This window comes from Syngnathus floridae, chromosome 4 (assembly GCF_059516105.1).
Source record: "Syngnathus floridae isolate MCC-2025c chromosome 4, RoL_Sflo_1.0, whole genome shotgun sequence".
NCBI lineage: Eukaryota > Metazoa > Chordata > Actinopteri > Syngnathiformes > Syngnathidae > Syngnathus > Syngnathus floridae.
Genome location: NC_142416.1, coordinates 10,176,364 through 10,200,656, shown reverse-complemented (window position 1 = coordinate 10,200,656; position 24,293 = coordinate 10,176,364). Strand labels below are relative to the sequence as shown.

Below are 24,293 nucleotides of genomic sequence, written 5' to 3'. Positions count from 1 at the left end.
AATTCTTGTTCGAATCCGTCGAACAGAAATGCATCAACTGTGCGCATAATTACACAAGACCGCAAAGCAGGAAAAACACGGCACAACGAGTCCTTAATTACCGAAAGAAATCCATCTATTCAAAAGAGTTAGTTATGCAAAGATGGGTTGAGCTGTGTGGGTCAGTTAATAGGACTATTGCATAAGCCATTTGAAAAACATTCACTCTCTGCCTCTCTCTTTCAACACGCACAGACAAATTACAGAGCAATAGTTGAAAGCGTTCAGAGAGCAAAGAGCAAGTCAGTTATCTTAATTAATGATGGCAAGTGATATGAACACAAAATTATCATGAGCTCTATACATAGATACCCCTTCACGTGATACTTGCACACATTACAGTGGCTCTATCTTCTGACATTGGTTGCACCTCGCCATCATGCACAAACAAAACACTTTGACATCTGCTTTTGTGAACCGTGAAGGACATTCCAGAAACTTGACGAGACATCCAATAACGTGACGAGACATCCAAGCGTCTCAAAAACAGATGGTCTTCATTTATAACAACATCTTTCATTGTTGTCCAGCAGAGAGCAGCAAATACTTGCTGATGCTAAATCCATCTTGGCTACCACGAGAGGGGCCTTTTCCTTGCTTGAGATAAAAACTCAATTTCTGTGTCAAAATTAAAATAAGATAATTGTCCAGGGCAATCGACAGATACAGTATTTTGTTTTAAATTGAGGTAAGAAGTGCATGTCTGCTGCCATTTGGATTCTAAAGAAACATTTCATTAATTTTTTAATTGTGTGTTAATTTCAAATGCGGGAGTCGCAGGTAGGGAGAACATTTAAAGAAAAAAAAAAAGGATTTCAAACGAACAAATCTCTGTTTTCATGTCACTATCATGAAAACCCACTCCCATTTGTCCTTGCAGGCAGTGAGGCTGTCTTTGAGTATCTTCTGGCATTACCAATTCATTGGGAAATGGCTTGTGTTGAACAGGAGGAAGGACTGATTGATTTTTATGCGCATGTTGGATTGCAAAAGCCCATGTTAGGTATGACCAATTTTAATTGGCACTTTTAGCTTTGAAATACGTGCAATGTTTAGGTGAAGAAATCCCACTCCTTATCATCCCTTGGTGACCTGTCCCCCGCTCCCCATCCCTCCCTCCTCCACCACCACAAAGGCGCACACATGCACGCAGGCACGGTATGAAACACATGAACACAAACCTGAGCAAAGGTATAAGATGTGTGTCCCCAGAAAGATTCAAAGCTTGTTCCTTCTAATTAGTGTGAGGAGATGAGAGGAGAGTGCAAGAACAGGTAGCTGCCTCTCGTCTTATTCCAAATCCTCGGTAGACAGGCAGGAACAAGAATTTTCTCATCCCCCACAGAAAAGAGGCCCGCCTCCACTAAAACATTCACAATCAGCTTAGGGGTGATTGTGCTTGTCAGAAACTTTCTGGTGTTCACCCAGACCTACGAAGCTCTTCTGTTCAGGGGCTTGGGATTTCATTTCAGGTTTAAAGAGTGTTTAACGCAAGAGGTATAAAGGAACATGTCTTGGAACATAAAACGAGCAAATGGTTGAAAATGTAGACCCTGCAATGACTTTGTCTCATTTCTAAGGATGTGTGATATTCACCAATCATTCCACAGTGCACTTATTCCTACTGCTCTCTAATCAACTATAATTTGGCCTTACCTCAAAAACAATCACTGAACCCTAAACTTTTTTTCAAATCCAAATCCCAACTTCAAACCTATATAAAACCTACTGTTTCTATCCAAGGCCCTTAATATGGTTGTTCATCTCCAAGGTTAATAAGGTTGTTTCTCTCCAAGGCCCTTGATAAGGTTGTTCCTCTGCAGGACCACCTCAAACCTTTGAAAAGTTCCAGTCGGGTTTTTGTTTCACTCACAACACTGAAACAGCTCTTATCTAACCACCTTCTATTGGTAACTGAGTCTGGCTCACCATCTCTGCTTGTCCTCCTTGACTTGTCTGCTGCTTCCATTGACCACATCATCCTCCACAATACCGTACCATATATATTGCCCATTTGAACTGTGGAATGCACTCTTAAATGAACACGGCTTCACAGACCATCGAAAGTTTGAAAAGACACTGAAAACCTTTCTTTTTAAGAGACATTTTAACTTGTAAACTCGTTTTATGTATTTTTCCAAATTTGGATTTTACTTGTGTTTTATTTTCTACGGGACTGTAGCACTTTGTCTCAAAGTGCAATACAAATAAAAATGATTATTATTATTAGTATAGACCTAATTTAATGATCTATGCTGGAATTTGTGAGATACCGGGACGTTGTGTTGCCTTTGCAGAAAAATGCCAGATTGTTCAAAACAACTATACTTAGCACCGGGCTGTACACCAATGTGGTATGCTCCACAAACAAAAGTAAACTTTGATCAGTGTGCATGGAAGACTTTATCTTCCAAAGTGCCATATTAAACATATTATCGGCAAAACAGTCTCAAAAGCGATAATTCACCTACTGTTGCGGTTGTGTATACGTATTATCAGCAAAGGAGATAACAGTGAGTTATCATCAGCACCCACTTTCCACGAATATACTGAAAACACATTACCTCTGCTTTATTTTGTCATACTGGAACATCGTTACGGAGAGAACTGCGTATAGTGGTGAAGGAGGGGAGGGAGAACCATTCTAGCCAATGGACCTTGGGGTGACTCTCTATTAGGAGTGGGGGTCCATTTATTCTTTTGTGTTTTTCCATACGTAAATCAAAGCATTGTTTCAATGACAAAATTGAGTCTAAATGAATGAATCATTTTAATCTAGGTAATTATGAAAATATCAGATATTAGTGTTTGTTAATCGGTCCGATTCTCGTTGCCATAGGCTCTGTCCAGGATAAATATATGATTAATATGTCAGCTTTGTTGATGGACTATGGAATAGTTGAGCTCATTAAACTGTGATCTTCATTACTGTCTCTACCAGAATAAAGTTAAAATTATTATTTTTTAATTAGACAAGTAACACACACTTTTAAATTATTAGAGTATGCCTCTTTGGCACGTGAATAGATAGCTGACTGGAGCTAGACTAATGTGTTGCTGTGACCTATTCTCCTGACTTGACATCTTTCTATTTCTGACACAGCTGGAACTAGTGGGACTATAGAGCTAGGTTCAACACTGACACTGGCCATGCTTGGTCCTGGACAATTGCTTTTCCGATAGACTTTTAATAGACGTTTAATCTCATTGTTTGCGGCAAAGATATCGGGATTCAAGTTATTTTGGAGATTAAAATGAAAAGAGAAATAGATTTTTTGATTGTTAGGTAGGAAGTGGAAATACTTTTTCTTGTTTGTTTTAGATCAGTGGTTCTTAACCTGGGTTCGATCGAACCCTAGGGGTTCGGTGAGTCGGTCTCAGGGGTTCGACAGAGCCTCCACTGAGGAGGTCCGAATAAACCTGATTTATTGTGTAAATTCTGATTTACCAGTATGTAATTTGTTGTGAGTTCATGCATTGTGTTGGTTTTGTTCTTTGAACAAGGTGATGTTCATGCATGGCTCATTTTGTGCACCAGTAAAAAACATCTATGTCTAGAATTAAAAAAAAAAAAATCACTAACGAGGGGTTCGGTGAATGCGCATCTGAAACTGGTGGGGTTCGGCACCTCCAACAAGGTTAAGAACCACTGTTTTAGATGGTAAATGGACTTCACTACACCTTCTAGCAATTTATGTGCAGCCTCTTACAACTGTGTACAAATAAATACATTTACTTCAAATTAATTGGGAAATAAATCATGCCGTTTACCTAAACAATAATGACTTAAATGATCTGTGTGTCCATTAACTTGTTTTTCCTCTGGCTCGTAACCATGCAAATGTTGCAATGTGCATGAATAGTAGGTTATTCCAAAATGTCAAGTTGTCAGAATTATTCTCACTGTAAAAAAAAATTACGATTGTTGGTCTTAAAATCAATTTGATAAACCTGTACATGATGGAAAAAAAATTAAACCACAGACATTAACAGTACAGATGATGATTCTTCTTGATTTCATATTTTGCCCTTGTTCAGTTTAACTACACCATTTCCACGGTATGAAAAATGGAGAGCTGAGCTCTGCTCTCCTCTACATTCCTGCTCTTGAAATGGATGGATGCAAACAGAGCATTAGCGTAGATGAATGGATTGACTGGCCAAACACAATCTGGCCCACATCACTCGACAATTTAATATGAACTCACCCACAGTGCACTTACTCATTCCGGGCATGGTACTAAATCTCACTTTGACTTGATAACACAGGCTATGATGGATACAGATTTGACAAAAAAGTGTGTGGTTGAGTATGTGTGTTGGTAGGAGGGGTGAAAGTATGGACATGATGGATATGACAGACAATCGACAGACGGGTGAGCTGTGAGAGGCAGAACTGATAATGATAGTATTTATCTGGGTTAGGTGTCATGGCTCCTTATGCTGCAATATAAACAGATAAAAGGCTCTAATGTCTTTCACCACCTTCCATCACAGGTGACACCTTACTTTCTCTTTTGAAAGAGGAGGAATGAAAACGCATTCAAATGCAGAAGACTGCCAACATCTTCTAGGCTAAATCTCAGCACTGAGGAGTAGAGGCTGTTCAAACCTGCTATTAACATGCATCTCCACATTCATCTTGCGTTACAGATCTTATCAAACTTAACTGCATTGCTCTGAGAGCCAATAAACATAGTGGGAGGCAGCATTCCATATATTACCCCAAAAGTTGTGAAGAGACATTAAAATGTTACATTTGCAAACCAACTGTGGGCAGAGTGTTTCTGAACTGTCGCCACTTGTTTGCAGTAATTCTTTATCTTGTACAAGGATTAACTACAAATAATACAGGAAGAGGCACAGAGAAGTGATACTTGGACATAATATAATTTGGAGTACAAACGTCACGCATTTCACAGCAAGTAAATGCATTTGTTTGGATTGTACATTTTGAACCAAGGCCGAGCCACGGTGAATTACGTTTCCAGACTCACTTTCTCAGTGAGTGTGACTTGCCAGACGAGGTGAAGTGTCTCACCCAAGGACGCAACAACAAATGACTCAGCCAGAGCGGGATTCGAACAGACAACCCTCGGGTTACTGGACGGCCCGCTCTTTCACCTCATTCATTCACACAGTCACAGAAAACAAATTGAATGCTGTATTTTCCAGACTATAAGGCGCACCGGACAACAAGGCGCACCTTCAATAAATGGCCCATTTTAAAACGTTGTCCACATATAAGGCGCACCGGACTATAAGGCGCACCATTAATGCAATTACAATATAATAACTTGAAATAGTGAAAACAATAACAATATATCAATAATGTTAATATCACAGAACACACAAAATAAACATGTAAAGCTTATTTAAATAAGTAAAAAACAAAACAGTCAGATAGATCAGCAAACTTTAAAAGTTAAAGTTAAATATTGAAATAATAACAAATTAACAATTTTATGAAAGTTGAATGGATTTTTTACTAGATGTATTAAGTTTGTTTTATTGTTGTTATTGTTGTATGAATAAGAAGGGTGTTATTGGTGTTTGTGACTGCAGTAAACAGGCCAGGTTGCATCATGTCTGATTTTTAATCCAAATCATTCTCCATTTTATCTTTTTTAGTTCAACTTCAGATGCAACAACTTTATAATCAGAAAATAATGATCCATAGTCTTTTTGATTCGTGATTCATAGTCTTCAGCGGGCCACTTATGATTGATTTTATGACATAATGCTTCGGGCTAGTTTAAATTTAGACATTTGGCCCACGGGTCGGAATTTGGTCCATATATAAGGCACACCTGACTATAAGGCGCACTGTTGGCTTTTGAGAAAATTTGAGGTTTTTAGGCGCGCCTTATAGTCCGGAAAATACGGTATACTATCATAAGTATGGTGGAAGTGACAGATGTGTTACATCTATCACATTGAATCTTGGACTTCCTGTGTAGCGTTTGCATACTTTCTCTTGCATATGGTTACTCCAGGAACTCCAACTTATATGCCTATATGTGGGTGGCAACCAGATCAACTTTTGGAAAAGTGCTTACAAAAGACAAATTGCGACTATAAGCGATTATTTGGACAGTGTTGTGAAGGTTAGCAACTATGTGTCAATCCCTTGACTTTATGAAATTTTGTTTGCCAACCCTGGAGTCGCAAGCGAATCTATGGACCCAACCCAAAAGGTGTTCCACCATCAACGACATTCAGTTTTTTATGTCCACTGTCAAAGATGGATTTCAGTAATATGGATTATACTTCGAGGTTGGCTCAGGCCGTATCTTCAAATTTCTCTTTCACAAACAGCTTCACCACTCCCGTTTGTTGTATTCATGAGCTGAACAAAATACCTTGACACATTGGCATGCTACAGATAGATTCTACTGTCATCGCATCAGGTCTGTGACCCAAGATCAGTAGTTACAGTTTCATTTTGTTAACACCACAACTTTTGCTATCTGTGCTCTTAAAGTCATCCAAACAGGTATCATAAAACAAAGGATACTCGTGTTTGCCATACTTTTGGTGCCCTGTTTCCTTTGGCATGATTACAGTAGAGAACGGATGTTGATCTTCTTTTTTTAACAGTCTTTTGAGCAGCAGATCCTTGTGAAAGGTGCACATGAAATTAGATGAGGTATATTGGTAACCGTGTTAACCGCTCATGGTCTGACAAAAGTACTTGGTCACACATCTTACCACCATTTACAAATGCTTGGTATGTCTGTTTGGCAAATGCTTTCGCCGATGTTAATGAATCAATGATGATAAGAAAAACTATTTGCGACAAGTAAAACAGTTTGCAAACATGTTTGCAAGCTATTCCGACCCCTGACAAAATGCAAAATTTACTACATTCGCAAGCATTTGCCATTCAGTGAGATACAGGCTTTACATTCTCAACCACATACCCCCAATCATCTCCTGTGTTGAAGGCTACTGTTATGAATACACATTTTCTTTACGACCCTGTCATCCATCACAGGCTACAAATTGATTGCTTTGAGAACATGTCATTTCAAGTTAAACTGTGCCAATTCCGCTCACTCTCAATTCTGTTTGTCTTTGAACGTCACTTCTCACACTGGAAACCTACCTCTGGAGCACATGTTTTGCTGCCCCTCTGTTCCTCTCTTTCTGTCACCTCCCCCACCTTTTAATGTTATTACAGGTAGTAAGAGTCCAGCAAAGGGGTAGGGGGAGCCAGACCGAAAGAGCAGAGATAAGGCTGAGTGGAAGGCAAGAGGAATATGGGGAGAAAGTTAAGCAGTAATGTAATCTTGCTGGGAGAAGTGTGGTAATACATCACCTGCCACAGTTAATAAAATGCCATGACACATTGGCTTCAGACAGGGAAGAAAGGTTAACTGGAGTCTCAAATAAATATATTTCAACAAGCACAGGTGGAGATGAAGCCTTGGCTCACATATGTATACTTGCACATAACATCGAGAACATTTGCACATTTGTGCGTAAAGTAGACCCACAAGCTCATAAAAGACTCAAGGACAGTTCAAGCACACTCACGAATATGCTTGGTCGGCAAAATACATCATCATCGTCAACTTGTAACAAATAATGTCCATCCGTGTATCTGCATATACAGCATACACTAACACATTCTAACGTGGACAAAATTGCAGTGAATTTCTTATGAAGCTTTCACAACACCACACCTAACCTTTTTGGTTTTGATTTTGTTTTTTGGTATTTTCATATCCCTGTGTCTCCCTGCTTTACTCCCTCTCAATTTCTTTCTTCCCTTTTAACAACATCCACTTTCCACTTCTCTTTCCAACGTCAGGTCCATATCTCTCTCCTTCTAGTTCTGTTGCCCCAAGGATATCTGCCCTCCTACGTGGCTTCATCTCATCCCTCTCTCTAGCTCCATTTATTTATATCAATGAGCAAAAAGTCATCTTTTCATCTTCCTCCAGATAAACAGACTCTGCCTGTGGACGAGGAGAGAAGAAAGGGAAAGCAGAGCAGAGGAACATTCTCAATCCATAAATTTAACCGTACCAAGCAGTGGGAATATTATATAAACACTGTCCTTTAAGAGAAATAATCCTTGTGTTTTGGTCCTTGTAAAAGGATGTTCCTACTCCAAACAGTCCAACTGAATACCAACTTTATACTGGAGAAGTACACTACCAGCATTTACAAAACAAGATGTTGCACACCAAACTGGCCTCAAACCATTTGGAAAGATTGAAAATAAAGTACCTGAAATAAAAAAATGTTTTGGTCCTTGTAAAAGGATGTTCCGACTCCAAACAGTCCAACTGAATATTAACTTTATACTGGAGAAGTACACTACCAGCATTTACAAAACAAGATGTTGCACAATCGGCCTCAAACCATTTGGAAAAATTGAAAATAAAGTACGTGTAATAAAAAAATAAAATACTTGCAGTATACACACACACACACACGTATGTATGTTTGTATGTTTGTATGTATGTATGTATGTACGTATATATACTCACACACACACATGCATGCACACACACACACATGCACACACACACATATATGCACACACACACGCACACACACACACACACACACACACACACACACACACACACACACACACACACACACACACACACACGCACACACACACACACACACACACACACATAGATAAATACATATATACATACATATTCATATACATATATCAATAGGAAAAGTTAGACATGTAAGTGCATACATTACATGATTTATTTGAGCACAGTGAAGCAATATGATGTTTATCACTATCACTGCACGTACTATTTGCAACATTCGGCACATTTAATTGAAGAGTATGCTATGTGTGTGTCTATATATAGGCTGATTTTTATGTATTCTAGTAATCAACACCGGACCATGTTGAGCCTCTGATGAAACTCACTTTATCACCTGCAATCCTCTCTGCTACAATAGATTATCACTCCAACAGTAGATCATGGGATGATGGCTATATACGTATGGGTAACCTGTCAACATCAGCATCACAGTTAACTCCAAGGAGACCTGTTGAGGTATTCATTTGTCGTATATCACTGCATAGATTTTCCACCTGAGCTTGGAACTTTCAGAGTTAGTTTTGACCATGGCAACTACCACAAGTTGAAGTTAGCACACACTACATCACCAAGCCTGACAAGATTTATGAATAATTTAGCATTTGAATTCATGGCTGCCGATGATTGAATGGGAAGTTCTATCGCAGAATTGATATAATAAGTTGTCAAATTCTTACATAGGCAGAGTATTTTTTGATATACTATGCAAAGTCGGTTGGAAGATGGATCATCTTACCGCCGGCGTTGATGATGTAGCAACACTCTCCCGAAGGCATCCACCTGTGGCGCTTCATCTCATTAAATGGACTCTCATGCTGTTGTGGTTATCTCTACTACGCTATATTAAAAAGGTGTGCACTGAGCATTTTAGCCTGGTCATCCTCAAAGTGGGATTCCCACCATATGTCGTTCCATCTCAAGGTTTCTCCTTTTATTCATCAAATGGGGTCTTGAGATTTTCTGGTTGGAGGGTTTAGATCGAGGGATGTCGTATATATTTGTCAACTGTGCATATGTGAAATCCTTTTGAAGCTCTTTTGTGAAGAGCTATACAAATAAACTTATCACTCCAATCTGACTTCCCGTTGTGACTGACTTGTGTTTTTGGTGGCTATGAAAACCTCACACTGTGACATGTGATGGCCCTGTTCTTTGGTGGTTTGTGTGTGTGGGGGGGCGACATTTGTTTTAGGAGCAAAGCACACATTCATCCCGAACTGAAGTGATAACAAAATAACAAGCACTTCTCACAAGGTTGCTGCATTAGTCTAAGATGGAAGGTGGAATGGGCTGGAACACCTTTAGTATTTCCATTCAGCAGTAAGCTTTTGTTGGATATGGAAACTGCTTAGAGGCAATAGTGTGTGTCACGGAATTGGGGCGAACAAGACCAAAGCAAGTAAAGAGATGGTGATCTTATTAGCTTGCTGCTGGGACTGTGATTAAATCCCATCGTCTAAAATAAGGGTACTTTTACACCCAAAACTCCGTTGCAAAGAAAAAAAAGGTGGGGGTTTTTTGTCTTACAATTTTGTTCTCCACAGGTTTTACTCATTGTCAATTCCACTCAGAGGCGTAGAGGGAATTTTGGTAGTGGACTGGATGGATGATCAAGCTTATGCAAACGACACTGTAACATGCGAGTTGCATGGTCCCAGTGCTTCCGTGCCTTGTAATCGTACAACAAATCCTGTAAGAATAGAGTTTACATGAGTACCAGATAGCATCGTTTCTATATCTGGCTTGAGAGATTCATCTGCCATGCTGAGTTAATGAACTTTTTGTCTTTTGTGTCTCTCATTCAGAGTTTTGACTGTGAGATACTATGTGAAGACAGTGGAGGGGACAGGTCAAGGTGTTTATTTATCTGAATAGCACCCAGTTCTATCTGCATCCAAGACAACGCTGTCAAAACAATCTATGGACACAGATCAGCAAAAAGCAACTGCAAATTCTGTAATATACATGCCAGGTCAGACATTGATGCTATGAACTGATTGGTCAAAAAAAGATGCAATTTTCTCTTTTTTTTTTGTTTAGAACTGTCACATAAACATCTCCCAAAACTTTTTTTTCACATTTTTGTAGCACTAATCGCACTTTGACAGTTCCTATCATCGTGTCAGTCACTCCATTTATGTAGTCACATTTCCTCTTTTTATTTTTTTTTTACTGTCTACAGACTTCACTGGAGTTCACATCATCTGTCTGTATGTCTCACACTCATTCATTTTTGGTTTTCATTTGCTTTACAGCTGATTCATCTTATCTCTTGAGGAGCCATCAAAGCGTTGTCACAACGCCTCCTCACACTCATCCTAAATCCCAAGCCAGTGCCAATGCTGTCAACTTGTTACCAACTGTGTGCATGTGCAAGCTAAAGGACCTCAAATATATTTGATAGAAATACCATCTAGAAATTTCCATGGTGTTTTACCTGAAAATAAATAAATAAATAAATAAAATAAATTTTAATTAACAACTTCAGTTACTAGTCCTCTTGTACTGCAAATGCCACATTGTGCTTGTAATTCTTAATTAAAGGATGAAATAATATTTTGAACAGTCATTCATTTGGGGACTGCTAAGCTAAGAGCTCCATGTCTGGCCTTATGCCAACTACTGCAGTAGTGTTGGTCAGTCTAAACAAACTTTAACGTCGCTAAACATCTGGCACCTATGACTAATTACTACCAAAATTCATATTTGATCGTGACTATTGATCACTTTTTACAGTCACTAGAGGCCAACAGAATGTGCACGTCCATCTTACAATGCTTGACTAATTGATGTAGTCTGCCTGATGTGTAAAAAAATTAAAATCTCCGCACATAATGACCGTCATCAAGATGTGCTGAATGTAGTCATAAAAAAACGCATTAAGTCATTACTGAGTTTTTCAAAAGGGGGAGGGGGATTTTAGCGTTGAGATCATTTTCACATAGGTGCTAAAGTTCAATGTCCCTTCACGGCTGAGGCTCCATGTGATGTCTGTCACAGTGCCCTATCAAAACAGCAGGGTTTTATTTTCTTTTAATTTTTATGTGGAATAGTCTCTGGGCTGAGCAGCAAATCAGATGGGTCAACGATTTGAACTTGGTCAAGATGTAGAGTTTTCTAGCCAGATGGCTCATCAGGTAGTCTGAGGTTGTCATGAAATGACCCCTAACTAATGTTTGATCAACTTTTCTCTCTTTGATCTGCCTACATCAGTATGTCATCGCTGATGCCGTTTCCCCTGAAGCACAGATATTTGAAACTTCCTAGCACAACACAAACCCACACACGCACGCACGCACACACACAAACACACACACACGCTTTGTACGTCGTGTGGAAAAGGTTGTCTCACCTTTCAGCACATTTTCCTGTCTTATTAATATGCCTTACTGCTAAAAGGCAAGAAGGGAAAATGTCTCATTTAAATTTGGAGCGGCGATGAAAAAGATGTGAGGTTCCATTAAAGGTATGTCTCTCTCATCATGACACACACATGAGTACACACTCACACACAAATGTACACACTTTTGCAATGTTCCGTGCTGGGTTACATGATCCAGTGATTAAACGGGATAGTGGTGAATTGCAGTCTAGGCACGTTCATCCCAAACCTGACATTTCAACTTCTTGGTTCTTCTCTAATCTAGTGTCTGCAACATAGTATTAACTCCCTAGTGGAATATATTAAGAATCTCCTCAAAGTCTCCTGTAAAGATATATTTTTAACGATTGTTTTTCATCTTTAATTCCAAATTAAGATTAGTTTGTTTATTTTCTACCTCATCTTTTACTCTCATCAGATTTGAATGTCCACAATATCGGATCCTCCGCCATGTATCACTACTCGCACAGAATTATTAGTTCACTTGTCCTTATCTGAACACATTGCTCCCTTCCAAATAACTTAGATTTGTCTCAGCATTATTAAGATGAGAAAAACATCAATGTGATAAGACAATGCTGTCTGTAAAGTCTTGATACCAGTAGCAAGATAATTTCATACCTTATTATCTGAGATGCTGGCTGGTTAACAGTTCCTTTAACTTCACAGGACTTTGAGGATGCATTTTGTTTCAAATGTACTATCTCTTGTAAGAAGCAAATTGAAAAAAAAATCTTGCCAAGGATGCCCAAATTAATTTATCAAAGTTGAAGCAAATAGGTACAATAGGCTACATCTAATTCCTTGAAATTTTTACTACGTATTGTAATTTGCCACAACACCTGTACCGCAGGACTCTTGCTACAATTAAAACCATTAAAAAGAGGTGTGTTGTCATTCAAAAGAGACTTTTTCAGGGCAACTGCCTTAATTGATTAAAATTAAACACATAATAAATACCTACTCAAACTTAAAAATCCAACAGTAACTTTGGAACTTGAATTATCAGTAGAATACTTCAGTTTGACCTAGAACTCCAAAGAAAATATTGTTCAAATGACCAACTGAATGAGTGAATGTGAGACTTTGTGGAGGCATTGAACATCAGGGTGTTGATAAAAGCACTTTATAAGTGCACTTTATTTGGCGGTTATCATTCCTATGCTGTAAAATAAATAAATAAATAAATAAATAAATAAATAAATAAATAAATAAATAAAGACATGATTCACTGACACCACCCTTCCCCCAAAAGATCTGCAAAGCACCAAGGCCACAAAAAGTGAACCGCGATTTAGTGAGGCCAAGGCAACACTGTACATGGATAGCAATGCCTAACTTAGCTTTAATTTTAAAGTTGACCCTCGAAAGCAATACTCGTGGTGGCTGACTTGACGTTGAATTGAGGCTGCATAGACTGACCGCACTCAAACTAGCTGGCTGAGTTCCATTCTTGTAGTGTGCAAAAGCTTGAATTGAATGCAGTGGCGCACCACTTCAGTATTTGTATATCTGAGCAAGCATTGCAAACTTCAACCACCAAGTTACTTATGGATCTCTTGTGGTTTCTCAGGGGCCATCAATGATCTGCTGACCATATTAAAAGTTGTAAACCCCTTCTGGTGAATAGTGATCTTGTGAGTAAAATAAATGGATTTACTAGTGTGTTTCATATTAAATGAGACAGGAAAACTAGAGACGGAATAGAAAACACAGAATTTTTCTTTGTTCATAATTATCTCATGAGGAATAGATCATAATAAACCATCTAAAGTCACAATAAAGCCTAAGTTTTATTCTGAAAAACTAGAAGAAATAATTTTTACTTTTATTATAGTCGATTTTTTTGTTATTTTGGAAATAATGCATATGAATCAGGTAGACTAACAAAAAACATGTACACCAATGCGTGCGCATATAAAGATGTGCACACACACTAACGCACGCACGCACGCACACATGCATGCAAACACACACACACATGCGCGCGCGCGCACACACGCACACAAGCACACACACACAAGCAGGCTCACAAGTATGCATTCAGCCAACCACCCACACACCTCTGGTTATAGGAATTTGAAACACCCGTTTGAATATGAGCTCAGATCAGATCATTTTTCTTGTGACTGTTCCAGTTACTTTGATGCTCAGGCCACCACATTCTGTCATTCGTCGTAATATTATACATCTCCACCTGCTCGAATCGGCTGGTTTGCTCTCACCCCAGATGTAAGGCAGGATGTAACGTTCTTTTGGTGTTCTGATTGTCAAGCTCCTCATGGTGTAAATACTTCATACATCTTCATCAGTAGTTTCTCCTCAGCCTTTTCTTCTACTAACAAGAAAGTGTGACCTGGCTATGGGATACGCAAGAAGAAGAGAAGAAAGTGACGTTCTAGTTAAAATGTCTAATGACTAAAAAGACTAAAATCTAGACATTCCTTGTCAAATCTGTCTTTGCAAGAATTCTCCCATTGATTTGACCATGTTTGCTCTTTTGTGCGTCGGAAGCTGTAGTAAGTCAAGGTGAAACATCATGCTGCACTTCAAGTTAGGAAGTATTATAATATTATCCACTATTGTGACAGACTTTCAGAAAGCTGTTTAGTATTTAGAAAGTGAACAAAAAATATTTTATTGGTTTGATCAAAGAGGCCCTCCCTATGAGTGGCCAGTTCCAACAATTTGTATTTGATGATTCATTGATGGAAAATGTTGTTGCCAATCTTTGTTTGGCCATTTTGCTACCATTCAAACTTTTAGTTTGTGATCAAAGTGTCATCTTAGTAGATTTATATACATCATCTTCTGGAATAATGTATACATGCAGTGACACTCTGTTAGAATGCAGTTTTAATATTATATTATTTTTATTGATGCAAAGTGGTTGTCTGACAGTTGTTTGAGTGGTATTTTGTTTGACAAGATGAAAGAATAAATCAAATTCTGAAAGCATGAAAGATGTCAAAGCTAGCCCAGCAAGTTTTGGTGCTCAGTTTTTGAAAAGATTAGGCAAAGAATAGTTTAAACTCACAGAGGAATCAGCTTGACAGGAATGTTGTGCCTGAAGGCGTTTAGAAACTTATGACAATGGCACTGTCTGCTCAAAGGGGATTGTGAGTCAGATGCAAAGTAACAAGAATGTAAAGAAATGAACCAGAGGGTGAGTAAGCAGCGGACTAATCAAGTGGATAAATGAGCTCATAAGTGACTATGCATCTGACTGATTAAGCCACCAAGCACTTAAGCCTTAGAATCAGTTGAGGTATTTTGTATGTTAATGTGGGAAAGAGGAAGGATAGTAGTGAATGTGGTGTGACAAGAAATAAGAAGGCAAGCTGGTGGTGACAAAAACCGGAAGCTGGTTGGGGGAGAATGCTGGAGGGAGAGAGAGGTATAGTTGGAGGTGGATGAACATGGGGGGTTGTGAGGAAAGAGCAAATCAGTGGGGTGTGGAGGAGAGATGGAGCGAAGGAGTGCGGGTGGCTGTGGAAGCCGGTGGTAATCAGAGGGCAGTGATGGGTGGTCAAGCTGTGCCTCTATGTGAGTGGGAGTTTGTGTGTGTGGTGGTGGTAGTGGGGTAGGAGGGTGTCTATGTGTGAGCAAACACCCACTGTGGTCAGTACTGTGACAGACACATCCCCAGTTCCTTTGCCCTCAAAGTGGGTTTCATTTTGCACATCTGTGAGGCTTAGTTTTGTTCCAAGGTGGCGCAATGGATTTTCAGGCAGTTTTTCCCTCATCCTGATTGTTTTCTTGGCACTTCTGCTGGAGGTTCTCGACTTGCCACTGAAGAGAGCTAAAAACGATTGAATTACGTGTTCAGAGAACAAAAAATATAGTCTTAATTTAAAAATTTCAAATAGCCTACTGACGCTGAAAATTAAGCTTCATATTTGTTTCATAAAGCAGTGTCATTTTTTGACAGCTTTATATGGTAGTGTTGGAAAAAAGATATAAGAAACATCAATATACTTTCATCCCTATTTAACAAAGAGCGCCATCTTGTGGCTTCAATAAATACAACAACTGGTTCATGACACATCTTGAAGCTTCATTCTCCCATTACTTTCCGATTTTGCCATTGACTCAATGGTGTCCATCAGTGCAAGTGGTTTTTAAGGGAGGTGTGTAATACTTTTTACGGAGCTAACTTTGACTTAACAGCACATTTTGTGAATTATAGTGTATTTTGGTGGTGATTGGACAATTATTGTTTCTTGGTAGGCAGGACGACAGATGAGAAAGGGTATGTCTATATGTGCCCTGCAATTGTCACGCGACCAATTCAGGGTGTACTCTCCTTTTGCCCAAACTCAAATGGCATAGGCTCAGTTTATTGAATCAAGTGAGGTGTCAAACACCGAGACTCCAGCCTTTTTTTTTGTATCCTGCGTGACCAATCCATGCATGCTAACTGAAGCTACGATCACGAAATCTGCCATAAATATGGTATTTGATGGAAATTTGTTAAGTTGTCTGCTGTGAATAATGTGGCTTTGTGGAGGATGTAAGGCTTGGTGTGGACAAACCTTTTTCCTGAAATACTTTTACTGGACCCTTGTTGAAGTAATAGGACCATTTTTGACGGAGTATGACATTTATTGGTCTGAAATGGTGAGTTGGGAAATTTGTGTTCTTGTGAACTGTCTGACTTAAGTGCTGGCTGAGTCTAGTACAGTCGGGCATTATTAACATCTCCAGGAAATCCGCTTTTTAACGGTATATCTCATGAGCAGGCAAGTGGCGAGGTGATGACGTAAATTACCTAGCTTGTTCTAAACGTAGCAACTGTCCCGCACAGGGAACGCTGGAATGATAAGGAACAATTATATGGCCCGTCCAAATATACAAGCAATGATTTATGTTGACTTAACAGTAAACATGCTGCTTTTCTACTCAATATTTCATTCCTTTGCAATCAATCAAACAGATTTCCTGTATTTTCTGCATTTATATTGATCCACAGCAGTGTACATATGGATGATGTCCAATTTCCTCTTCAGAGTTCTATTATGATTGCATAAAATGTAGCTGAAAATGAGTATTGATCCTAATCCTCTACATTGGTATGGCTAGTGATTGAAAAACTAAGTAGCTTAGAATGTAGTCAACTGAATGAATTCAATGAATTAGAAAATGCATCAAAATGGAGTTGGAAGATACATTGAATTAAGATTTACAAACACGAAGTGTGATCATCTGTGCTATTGACTGCGATGCTCATTAATAAAATGCTCTATAAGCGTGCAAACCTGGAGGATTGTTAACCAAAGCTGTCCTATTTTTCTTGCGATTCTCTTTTACTCACTGACTTTTAATCATCTCACTATAATCATCATACTACTGCCTCTATGCGTTTGGGTTGTTTCCTTTTGCCACAATTCTTTGATGATTTCACCTTTCTTAACAGATTTCTGATTTCTTCTATTCCTTACATTCCTCGAACCAAATACAAGCCGTGGCTTACCAGTAACATTGCATCCGGAGACTCATGAGCAATCTTGTCTTGGATCAGTGGTATTCACTGCCAACAAGTCGATAAGTCGCCTTTCCATATGTTGACAAATATGTGTGTGAGTGTGTGTGCATGTGTATCTGTGTGTTAACTTTAAAAATAACCGTCAACATTTGTGTAAACAGGCACCATTCGACATCCTTACACTTCTAACACAAGTATCCGTATCATCCATTTGCCCTTTTAATATTTGGTTATTAAATGTCAACACAAATAGCTCTTCGTCTTTCCAACACACACAAACGCAAGCGAGGCTACTTTATATTCAGATCTTATGTTGGCTGTGGTTGCGATTAAATTCTTGGTCTCCGATGAGTGCAGATGTTTTCGTTCCTTCCCTTTGGCTGCCATGATCTGAATGAGACATACGATCCTTGTTTTGGCTCAGCTACCCCTCACTTGCATAGCATCGAGGAACATTGAGACACTGACTACAGGGTAAGATTAGGGCAATGCCTGCCAGCTCAACCATTCTTAAGATCCACCTACATACGTTATACATAAGAGATGTTCACTTATGTATGGTCACGTGGCAGTGATCTGTCTTGCACCGTGAAGAAAAAAAAAAACTGTTTTCATGTTTGCCTTGTAGTACTTATGATGACCAACAGGTGGCAAAGCCACTCCACGTTTTCACAGCGATTGGATCTGTCCCTGGTGCTGAATGTTAATCTGCCTGATCTGTTGCTTCAAAATTGAAGCAAGGGAGATGAGAGCCCAGAATGGAGGGGATTTGGGCTATGTAAACAAAGAGAAAAAAAAATGAATTGGAAAAGAGTCAGAAATAGGTTGGATTTAATGACAGGACAGGAACAAATTTAGTAGAGTGGGGTTAATGGATGGAATTTAAAGTAACAATACAAAAACACAGAAATAGATAAGGAGTACAAAATTGCAGGATGAGAAACATGATGGAGATATAAAATTCAATATATATTATGTACTATCTATATATTAAATTAGGAAGAACACAATACAGGAAATCACTGCCAGTCGACATGCTGTGCAGATGGACAAGAGAACATATGAAAATAGGGTGATTTTGACAAGGTGAGGAATGGTAAGGAAATGAGGATATGAGTATATACTCAGCTGCTAGAGTGTAACAGTGGGAGCGGTGTTTATATGTGTTTGATGGACATTAAGTATCCATCTGGGTATGAGCGTGTCCCTGAGGATGCTGATAATATAATAAAAACAGCAGTATAGAATACATGACACAGATAATTTCATTTAGTCGATTACTTTTTACAAGAATACAGACGTTTTGTCACATCTCAGTCATCCTTGTGTGCATATTTGCTATTTAATATCTTGCAATGATCTGCTAATGGGGTGGTCAGACCAGGGGTTTAACTCAGCTCACAGGGTAATCTCAGGGACAAATAATTTATCAATTGGAAGCTTTTTACCAAATCGAAAAACATTTAACATCATCGCCACCAACAATTGTGGTTGTATTTGAACACAATCCTTTTTGTGCACTCATTGTCAAAACTAGTGGAGTGGATTTTTATCATACAACCAACATTGTCTTCCTTGGTTTGATAGAAAGGAAATCGTCAAATGAAACCCGGCCTTATGGTTTATAGTCACAGTATAACACATCCTGGGTGGGGTGTATTGATTGAATATGCAAGAAGCCTTTCATAGGCTGAGAATCATTTAGTGTGTCATGAATTAAAAAGTCTCACGTGCACACACCTGCTCACTCTGCTTTCAGGATTTACAATCAGTGCATAACCAATTCAATATAGCAGACACTTCCAAGAAGCCAGTTTGAAGCCTCATCATTCATACAACACGCCTCTCGTGTGCGAGTATGCTAAAAATGCTTGGCTCACCTCTTCTGTGTTTTATACCATTATTTGCTTGCACTGATAGTGTAGTGGTTCATGTGTCCAACTTTTGTGCAGGCAACCTGGGTTTAATAGCCACTCTATGACAGTGTGGATGTGAGTGTGAATGGTTTCCATAGTAGTACATTGACTTACAAGTTGAATTTGTTCTGTCACCAAGATAGTAATTCCATATACTATAGTAGACTAGACTATACCACACAACACTATACTATACCTTTCCACACTATACTATACCTTACCACACAATATACTATACTTTACCACACTATACTATACCACACTATACCACACCACAACATACTACACCATACAAAATCAGGACACAGAACTTTTTTTCCTGGGACAATACAATGCAAACCACTGAATACATCCACGATTTTCTTTTCTTCATTCATTCATCCTCTGAACCGGTTTACCCCTTGAAGTGGTCGCAGGCCAATTGCAAGGCATACATACTCTAGAGCAGGGGTGTCAAACTCGTTTTTGTGGCGGGCCGCATCATAGTCATACTTTCCTTCGGAGGGCCATTACAACCGTCAATAAACTGATGAATAACTAAGTTTGAAACCGGAGACGAGTAAGAACTGTTCAAATATTTTTAAAAGATCAATGGTAACAAAAACTGCTAGGAATATCTGTATATTTTTAAAAGTGAAGACAATTTGTAACATTAGTATTGACAGTTGATGTTGATAAACAATTTGTCTTCGCGGGCCACATAAAATGATGTGGCGGGCCGTATCTGGCCCCCGGGCCTTGATTTTGACACCTATGCTATAGAGTCTAGACAAACAACCATTCACACTCAGTCACACCTACAGACATTTTGGAGTGGTCAATCGCTAATATTTTATTCACGTGGGAAATATAAAGGCTGTGATGGTTGAACACTGGTGGCTAGATAAAAGTACTCGGGGAAAACAATCTACATTTGCCCATATGCCACATGCTGAGCTAAACAGTGTAATGGGTCTCCATTCCTTTCTTTCTTTAATTGCTGTTTTCCCCATGCTGCTTAAACATAATCCACTACATGCAAAACGTCATGTGAGCAGGTCTGAAAACTTGATTGTTGACTTCCTGTATATGCCGGTGTAATTAGTAAGACAATGTGCTGATGACATGAATGTTTGAACCGGAACTTGCTCCAAAAAATCATGTTGGCGTATTTAGACAACACATCTAGTCGACATGTAGGGATCTATATTTTGAACATCTTGAGTTTAGATGCGACTAAATTGGAAATATTGTCGCACATCTAGCAGACTGGCACATTTCATATTGTTATAATTATGTTGTTTTATAGCGGTCAATTTAAACTGAAAGCTAATTTAACACAGTTTTTCCACTTTTCCCTTTATTTTTATATCGACGTGGCAATTTGTTTCATGATCTGTCCTGGGCTCTTAATTTTACATAAACAAGGTCTCACACACTCTCTTGTAAAAAAACAATAGGCCAACCTTATCTTTAAAGATGGTCTTGTCATCGTTATTGTTGATTCATGTGAACATGCTCAGATGTATAATGCAAAACAAGTAGGGATCTAAGTCACAGTCCCACTGTGTTGTTATGAACTCACAAAGTTTTGACGTGCGTGCAAGTATGCATGGAGTTCCTACAGCACCTGTCAGTCACTGCTTGCCGCCTTTGAATGAGCACAGTGGGAGATGACGAGATCCTATTAGTTTGGATCGCCAAGGGGAAGCATGCGGCATGAATCAATGTATCAAACAAACACGCACACATTTGAAAAGGCAAAGTTGCTATTCCTGCAATACGTCAGATGCTCTTGACTGCACACACCTCAGTAGTGTGCACAAATACCATCATAGGCCCAGAGACACAAAGACACAAACATGTATGCATGCACATATACAAGAAGACAGGCCAGGTTTTGGATCTGTTTTATCGCAGTAATGCTCCAGTGCGCTCAACAGAACTCTTGGTCCTCATCTTTGAAGGAAGCGTAAAGAAACATTTGATCGAGAAAAGAAAGCCAGCCATCTGATGAAAGCACAAGAGCGGGCTAGAGAGAGAGGAGAGGAAGCATAGTGGGAATGACGGTTTAAAAAAAAATGGCGACAGCTTTGCAGTGTGTGCATATGTGTGTGTGTGTGTGTGTGTGTGTGTGAGTGTGGGTGTGTGTGTGTCAGAGGGCTGGCTGTCTCAGAGACAAAGTGCTTGGAGTGCAGACAGAGAGTGGGCTAGTTTGGCCTGCTGACCTTGGAGTGCTAGTAATTGGCACTTAGCATTAAACGGCGCCCCCTCCTCCCTTTCTGGAATAAGTCTCACAGATAAAAGAAAGCACTGAAAGCTTAGAGAGCAGAGTTTTGAACGTGGATGCATGATTTGTACAATCTACAAAATAACGTTTTACAAATGACCAAATTATTCTCAAAAGCAATGCAATTAAATTGATTTAGGTTCATGTGACAAAGTTCATAAAATAAGAAAGTTTGGAAAGAATTTCAGGCATTTAGCTGGATATTCAGTGTAGTGAAAGGCTTTATTTATTTTTTTTGTCTCAACCCATTAAAAACCAAAAACCAACGCTAATTGCTTCACCAGCCTTCATCCGTGTGCTGGTAAGAAGTAATGATATAATTTGTGCCAAACATGTCACTTGATGTTTGCAACAGTTCCTGGGGGCTGCAGTTCAACATCCAAACCTTTTATGTACAACTTACTCTCAGACTCATGAGTGAGTTTGATCTTATAGCCCATATGAAATTTTGACTTTAAGCGTTTGATTTCCAGACTTTTGTGATATTTGAATCAATAATGTGCATCATTCTGACTTATGTCATTATGTCATCAAATAGTTCCCAGAAGACTATAGCTAGCTAATGTTATTCAAACAAATAAAAACCAAAAATTGCACAATTGAAATCCTGCATTATACACCACAAGGGTGAGAAACTTGACTTAACTTATGGTATTTTACGATTTCTCTGGGACCCCCCACCACAAACACACACACGCACACACATGCACACACACGCACACACACACACACACACGCACACGCACGCACACACACACGCACACACACACGCACACACACACACACACACACACACACACACACACACACACACACACACACACACACACACACACACGCGTAATGAATGCAACAGATTATAATGTACATTTAGGTCACAGAGTCTCAATAAGATGATAAATATGTAAATAATCTCACTCCAGAGAAACAAAGCGGTAGTGCTCCATAAAATGTCAGCGTTACACAAACAAATGCAGTAACCAAATGTTCAAAGATAATGGAAGAGATGGTGATTTTGGTTCATATTGACTACAAGAGCGATAGTGTTGAGAAATGTACTATCTCGCCTGGGACACGTCCAAAAGAATTTTGGCATGCCGTGTTAATAGTCCTCCAATTTCTCAAGAGTCCTAATTGTTCATTGCCCTCTGATTTTGAATAAAGCTTTGTTTGAAGTTCCTGTGGCAGGTTTTGCTTTCTTAGTAGGCGCAAAAAATGCATTATCTGCATCATCTAAGACAGGGGTGTCAAACTCATTTGTGTCGCGGACCGCATTGTAGTCATAGTTTCCCTCGGAGGGCCATTATGACTGTCAACGTCGTCTATATACATACAGTATAGGCTACACAACAAACTTATAAATAACTAGCTTTGAAATCAGAGACTAGTAAAAACTGTTCAAATAATTTCAAAAGATGTATGTAACAAAAATTGCGAGCAACATCTCTTTTTAAAAAGTGAAGACAATTTGTCATTTTAGTAATGACACAAAATTTGTCTTCGCGGGCCACATAAAATGATATGGTGGGCCGTATCTGGCCCCCGGGCCTTGACTTTGTCACCTATGATCTACGAAATGGATTGGTCTTTAACGGTCGCCCTTAGCCGACGTGTTCAAATATTGCTGGAAGGTGAATAAGATATGCGAATTGAATGCATGTATTTCAATTAGGAGGAAAGAAAAATAATACAGTACTATAGTGAAAAAAGGGAAGGGCGATTAATATTTAAAATGAAGAGCATAAGAGTTTAGCGCTTCGATACCAGCAGGAAGTAGTGCGCCTTAGGAAGCTGTTTTATGGATAAGGTGCTTCCAGTGTGAAGCAGGCTTCCCCTGGGGCCTACACACTGATGATGATTATGTAGAGTGGAACTCAAAGTAGTAACGCTTTTTTAAGAGCAACTTCCGATTACCAGGGTGGTTGGTGGTATCTGCAATTGAGGTGGTGAACCAGACGGAACGATGGCTTAATGATGGAGGGGAAAGAGATTTAAATTTAGTGTGCATTATGATTACCCGAAAGACCGAAGTGTCCCCAGTGTGAACTAAGATTACTTACGGAGTGCAGAAAAACTCTAAGGCCATCCAAGAGTATCATTTGCTTGATAAAAAAAACATTAATAATGCACCCATACAATAAATGTATTACTTTAGTCCAATCAGTACCGTATTTTCTGGACTATAAGCTGCTACTTTTTGCTTAAGCTTTGAACCCTGTGGCCTATCACTAGACTACAGGCCACATCTCATCTATGGATTTTTCATGAATTTTTATTATATTGTATGATGTATATTTGTATGCGGCCTATATATGAACAAAACAGCATTTTGCCCTAATTTTAGTTGGTGCGGCTTATATTCTGGTGGGGTTTATAGTCCAAAAATTACAGTACATACAATTATTCGGTGTGATATAAAATTATACGCAAGCCTAATGAAGACTAGCAGTATAGAAAATCGTTAGGACGGTTATTTAGAATGACGTACGTGGAAAACATCAACAATCAAGTGCCTTTGTTTTGAACATTTGATTGATCTAACTACAAGTTTGTGCTGCTGTTATAAAATAAGATGGCATGACCTGGGCTATTTAAATTGAGCATTTTCCTCCAT

General features: G+C 39.0%; 1 protein-coding gene across 4 annotated transcripts in view; it reads right to left on the bottom strand.

Annotated features, from left to right (window-relative positions):
- The window catches only part of LOC148398978 (sodium channel and clathrin linker 1-like), a 48,494-nt gene that overhangs the window by 11,248 nt on the left and 12,953 nt on the right, over positions 1 to 24,293 (bottom strand). For 2 of the 4 annotated variants that reach the window (XM_088373589.1, XM_088373592.1), the window contains exon 2: positions 14,235 to 14,369. The exons of the other annotated variants lie outside the window; for them this stretch is intronic. The gene's annotated coding sequence lies outside the window, so the exon portion shown is untranslated. The remainder of the gene's footprint in view (positions 1 to 14,234; positions 14,370 to 24,293) is intronic. 4 annotated transcript variants of the gene reach the window in all.